Here is a 6,000-nt window from a genome sequence, read left to right as displayed (position 1 = left end):
ATTCAAGGAGCTGACTGAGGAGATATATGAGCCATTAGTGATGATCTTTGAAAAGTCATGGAAAACAAGAGACATTCCAGAAGACTGTAAAAGGGCAAATATAATGCCCATCTATAAAAAGGGAAATAAGGACAAGCCAGGGAATTACAGACCAGTCAGCTTAACTTCTATGTCTGGAAAGATAATGGAGGAAATAATTAAGAAATCAGTTTGCAAACACCTAGAAGATAATGAGGTGATAGTTAAAAGTCAGCATAGATTTGTCAAGAAGAAATTGTGTCAAACCAACCTGATTTCTTTGACAAGGTAACAAGCCTTGTGGATGGGGGGAAGTGGTAGATGTGGTATATCTTGACTTTAGTAAGACTTTTGATACTGTCTCACAAGACCTTCTCATAAACAAACCAGGGAAATACAATCTAGATGGAGCTACTATAAGGTGGATGCATAACTGGTAGGAAAACGATTCCCAGAGAGTAGTTATCAGTGGTTCACAGTCATGCCTGAAGGAAATAACAAATGAGGTACTGCAGGGATTGGTTCTGGGTCTGGTTCTGTTCAATATCTTCATCAATGATTTAGATAATGGCATAAAGAGTACACTTATAAAGTTTTCAGATGATACCACACTGAGAGGGGTTGTGAATACTTTGGAGGATAGGATTATAATTCAAAATGATCTGGACAAAATGGAGAAATGCTCTCAAATAATTAGGATGAAATACAACATGGATAAAAGCTAAGTACTTCGCTTAGGAAGGAACAATCATTTACACACATGCAAAATGGGAAATGACAGCCTGGGAAGGAGTACTGTGGAAAGGGATCTGGGGGTTATAGTGAATCTCAAGCTAAATATGAGTCAAGAGTGTAACACTGTTGCAAAAAAAGCAAACATTATTCTGGGATGTTATCATAAACCTAGTCCCAGATTTGGACCTTAGCGTCCAAAATATGGGGGTTAGCATGAAAACCTCCAAGCTTAGTTACCAGCTTGGACCTGGTAAAGCTGCCACCACCCAAAAAATTAGAGTGTTTTGGGGCACTCTGGTCCCCCCAAAAACCTTCGCTGGGGACCCCAAGACCCAAATCCCTTGAGTCTCACAACAAAGGGAAATAAACCTTTTCCCTTCCCTCCTCCAGGTGTTCCTGGAGATACACACAGAAGCAAGCTCCGTGAATCTAAACAGAGGGAGTCCACCCTCTCTATTTCCAGTCCTGGAAACACAAGTACTTCCCTCTTCACCCAGAGGGAATGTAAAGTCAGGCTAGTAAATCTAACACACACAGATTTCCCCCTGACTTCTTCCTCCCACCAATTCCCTGGTGAGTACAGACTCAATTCCCTGGAGTTCCCCCCTAAAGAAAAACTCCAACAGGTCTTAAAAAGAAAGCTTTATATAAAAAGAAAGAAAAATACATAAAAATGGTCTCTCTGTATTAAGGTGACAAATACAGGGTCATATGCTTAAAAGAAATATGAATAAAGAGCCTTATTCAAAAAGAATACAATTCAACGCACTCCAGCAACTATAGACATGTAAATACAAAAGAAAAAACAATAACCCCTATTGTTTTTATGATCTCTGTACTCACAACTTGGAAACAGAAGATTAGAAAGCAGGAAATAGAAATCCCCTCATAGCTGAGAGAGAGTCAGACAGAAGACCAAGAACAAAGGACTCACACACAAACTTTCCTCCACCCAGAGTTGAAAAAATCCTGTTTCCTGATTGGTCCTCCCCGGTCAGGTGCTTCAGATACTTATTTCCAGGTGAAAGAGACGTTAACCCTTAGCTATCTGTTTATGACAGATGTCTTAGCAGGTATGTTGTAAGCAAGACATGAAAAGTAATTCTTCTGCTCTGTTTACCACTGACTAGGCCTCAACTGGAATATTGTGTCCAGTTCTGGGCACCACATTTCAGAAAAGAGGTGGACAAATTGGAGAAAGTCCAGAGAAGAGCAACAAAAATGATTAAAGGTCTAGAAAACATGGCCTATGAAGGAAGATTGAAAAAATTGGGTTTCTTAAGTCTGACGAAGAGAAGACTGAGAGGGGACATGATAACAGTTTTCAAGTATATAAAAGGTTGTTACAAGGAGGAGGGAGAAATATTGTTCTTCTTAATCTCTGAGGATAGGACAAGAAGCAATGGGCTTAAATTGCTGCAAAGGTGGTTTAGGTTGGACATTAGGAAAAACTTTCTAATTGTCAGAGTGGTTAAGCACTGGAATAAATTACCTAAGAAGGCTGTGGAATATCCATTATTGAAGAATTTTAAAAGCAGGTTGGAAAAACACCTGTCAGGGATGGTCTAGATAATACTTAGCCCAGACTTGAGTGCAGGGGACTGGACTAGTTGATCTCTCAAGGTCCCTTCCAGTTCTATGATTCTGTTAGCCTTTTAGACTTCTGTTGTGCATTGAAATTAAGTTTTCAGAGAACTAGCCACAATGACTCCAAGATATCTTTCTTTAGTGATAACAGATAATTTAGAACCAACCATTATCATTTTATATGTATAGTTTGGATTATTTCTTCCAATACACATTACTTTCACTTCAATGTTGGATTTCATCTGCCATTTTGTTGCCCAGTCACTCAGTTTTCTGCAGTCAGCTTTGGACTTAACTATCTTGAATAATTTTGTATCATCTGCAAACTTTGTCACTTCACTGTTCCAGATCATCCGTGAATATGCTGAACAGCACAGGTCCCAGTACAGATGCTTGGGAGACCCCACTCTTTACCTCTTTCCATTTTTAAAACTGAACATTTATTCTTACCCTTTGTTTCCAATTTTTTAACCAGTTACTGATCCATGAGAGGACTTTCCCTGTTATCCCCTGAATAATTTCCTTCAGAGCCTTTGGGAAGGGACCAAATCAAATGCTTTCTGAAAATCCTATATAGACTTCATCACCCTTATCCATATGTTTGTTCATCCCTTCAAAGAATTCTAATAGATTGGTGAGGCATGACTTCCTTCACTGGCCCATAATTCCCCACGATCGCCTATGAGGTCCTTTTTAAAAATTAGAGTTACATTTGTTACCATCCAGTCATCTGGAACAGAACCTGATTTAAGTGATAGGTTACATATTACTCTCTGTAGTCCTGCAATTTCATATTTGAGTTCCTTCAGAACTCTTGAGCGAATATCTTCTGGTCCTGATAATTAATTACTGTTTAATTTATCAAATTGTTCTAAAATCTCTTGTATGGATACATCAATACAGGACAGTAATTCAGTAAGGTCTCACAAGGATATTGCAGGAAATTGCCATGTCTGTCACAGTCAGTTCCATGGCATCACACATGTCCTCCCTACTGGAAAATATATCATAAATGTAAGTAGGGGAGATAAAGTGTGAAAGTGGGAATTTCAAAGGAGAACAAGGAAACGAGTGACCTAACTTGTATTGCAATTCAATGGAATATGGGAAATTAATTTCCACATATTCCTTTGAAAATGTCAGCTTGAATCTATATCTGACATTCAATGGGAGCTTGTTACCCAACTCCCTTAGGCCTAGGCCCCAGTGTAATTATCGATGGGTGCATCCATACAGATCCTGGCAAATGCCACACAAATTTAGCAACTTGGATTTCCAGCATGTCAAATTTGTATTTCTCCCACTTGAGTTCATGTGTAAGTCAACATCAGGTTGTTACAGTCAATGAGGAAACCTGTAAAATAAAGAAATATTCACATGCACTAAGAATGACCTTCAGGAAATTTTAATTTTGGTCCCTTTGACTACATTTCTACTAAATGCAGACCATTTGAAAACCACTTTACATCCCACTGATTACCTTTTCCAGAGCTCGCTTCACCTCTTTGTTTCTTAGAGTGTAAATGAAAGGGTTTAATAGAGGAGTTACAGTAGTGTTAAAGACGTTCACTATTTTGTTTAAATCCAATGAGTTCTGTGCAGAAGGCTTGACATACAGAAAAATGGTGGAGCCGTACCAGATAGTTACTACAGTGAGATGGGCAGAGCAAGTGGAAAAGGCCTTTTGGCGGCCTTGGGCTGAGGGGATTCTACAGATGGTGGAGATGATGTAAATGTATGAGATTAGAGTTATTGCACATGAGCCCAGGAGGACATTAATAGAGAAGATAAAAGTTGCCAGCTCAACGAGTCTCATGTCAGTGCAGGAAAGTGCTAACCAGGAATCTATGTCACAGAAGAAGTGATTGATAATGTTAGGGCCACAGAAAGACAACCTGGATATTAGATATGCCAACACAGAGATAACCAGGAACCCACACAGCCAAGAGATGAGGGCCAGCTGAGCAGAGAAGGTGCTGTTCATGAGGGAGCAGTAACGCAGTGGATGACATATGGCCAAATAGCGGTCGTATGCCATGACAGCCAGTATGAGACATTCTGTAGAGCCCAGTGAGAATATGAGATACAGTGCAGGATGCAGCCGGTGAAGGAAATCGTTTGGCTTTTCCCGAACATGACACCAATGGCCTTGGGGGCGCAGGCTGTGGTGTACCAGATCTCCAGGAAGGAGAGATTGCAGAGAAAGAAGTACATGGGGGTGTGGAGCCATGGATGGGTCCACACTAAGGCTATAACAGACATATTCCCTACAATCGTAAGGAAATACATAATTGAAAATACCATTGCAAAGGAAATCCGAAAATACCAAGTGCCGGGAAAGCCCAGGAGTATGAATTCCTGCACACTGGTTTGGTTTGCTATTTCTGTTTCAGCCACGAGGTCCATCTGTCAAAACATGAGGGATCATAAATTCATTTAAACATGTTGAACACACTTTTGGATATGCAAATATGAAGCGCCAAATACCTTAGCCTATCAGGGCTCCCATAAAACATCTGCAGATCCACAACCCTGAAACTCTGCCCACATTTCCTAAAACAGTTTCAAGATACCTATCTGGGCTCTGGGATTGTGGGATTTGATGCTGCATGTGGTAGACCTGGCTCTTGCTTGAACTTGCTTCACTGGTGATATACAAGGAACAGGATTCCAGGCTGAAATTCTACGAGATTTGGGCACCTTAGGGCTCCCTCTAAAACCCCAGCTATAATACCGAGAACTCTGATTAAAGATAAGATAAGAGAAGGGAATCAGGTACTACTCAACACCATTCTGCCAATAGGACTTCTTTTCCTAAGCCACTTATACTCCCTGATCTTCAATGGGAGTTGTGCTACTTAGGCCGAGAGCTGGTAAAAATACAATACAATACAATACAATACAATACAACACAATACAATAAATAATTAGACAAAACTTGTTTTATGTTGAAAAATACCATTTTGTTGGAACAGAAATATTTCATGGAAACATATCAGTTTCAACAAAAGTGCCATCTGGGTATGTTCTTAGGTCCTGGATGGAATTACTGATCAAAGTGAGAACTAATGTTAAAGCCTAGTAGCATGTGCACTTGCCAAGATCTGAGTTCTACTTTTGAATCAATCAGACTTGAGACTTGAACACAATTCTCCCATGACCTGGGTAACTGCTCTAACCACCTGCCTGTAGTGGGCTGATCTTTTATGCGTCTTTTTTCCTACTGCCAATTTTTTTGAAAAGTCTTGTGTTCTTTCCATATCAGAACAAAACAACGCTTGAAATCTTGAGATTTTTTTTTTTTTTTCAAAAAATGAAAATCCAATTTCCAGCTGGTCCTACTTAGACCCTTTAGAAAATCCCACCCCAAATTCTCAGGAACAAGGGACTGATATCAGAAATTAGAAATGATGTTTATCACTTATTGTGTGTCTTCTGATAGAATCTTAAGGTCTCATCTATGGTTGAGACTCCATTGTGTTGCACAAGGCACAAACATAGCACAGAATCCATCCCTAATCTAAAAATCTTACACTCTAAAAGACAAGCCAGGCAAGCAGGGTGAGACAAACAACAAAAAAACCTGTTTCTCAGAAACACAGTAAAATTGTTTCCCAATTTCCCTTTCACATAACAACTGTCCTCGTTCACCCACCTCCC

At 39.8% G+C, this 6,000-nt stretch overlaps 1 pseudogene; it reads right to left on the bottom strand.

Moving 5' to 3' along the window:
- Positions 1–3,802: 3,802 nt before the first annotated feature.
- Positions 3,803–4,629, bottom strand: LOC115641087 (annotated as a pseudogene).
- Between the last annotated feature and the right edge of the window lie 1,371 nt (positions 4,630–6,000).

The sequence above is a fragment of the Gopherus evgoodei genome, unplaced genomic scaffold (assembly GCF_007399415.2).
Source record: "Gopherus evgoodei ecotype Sinaloan lineage unplaced genomic scaffold, rGopEvg1_v1.p scaffold_33_arrow_ctg1, whole genome shotgun sequence".
Lineage (NCBI taxonomy): Eukaryota > Metazoa > Chordata > Testudines > Testudinidae > Gopherus > Gopherus evgoodei.
This window is presented reverse-complemented; position numbering and strand designations above follow the sequence as displayed.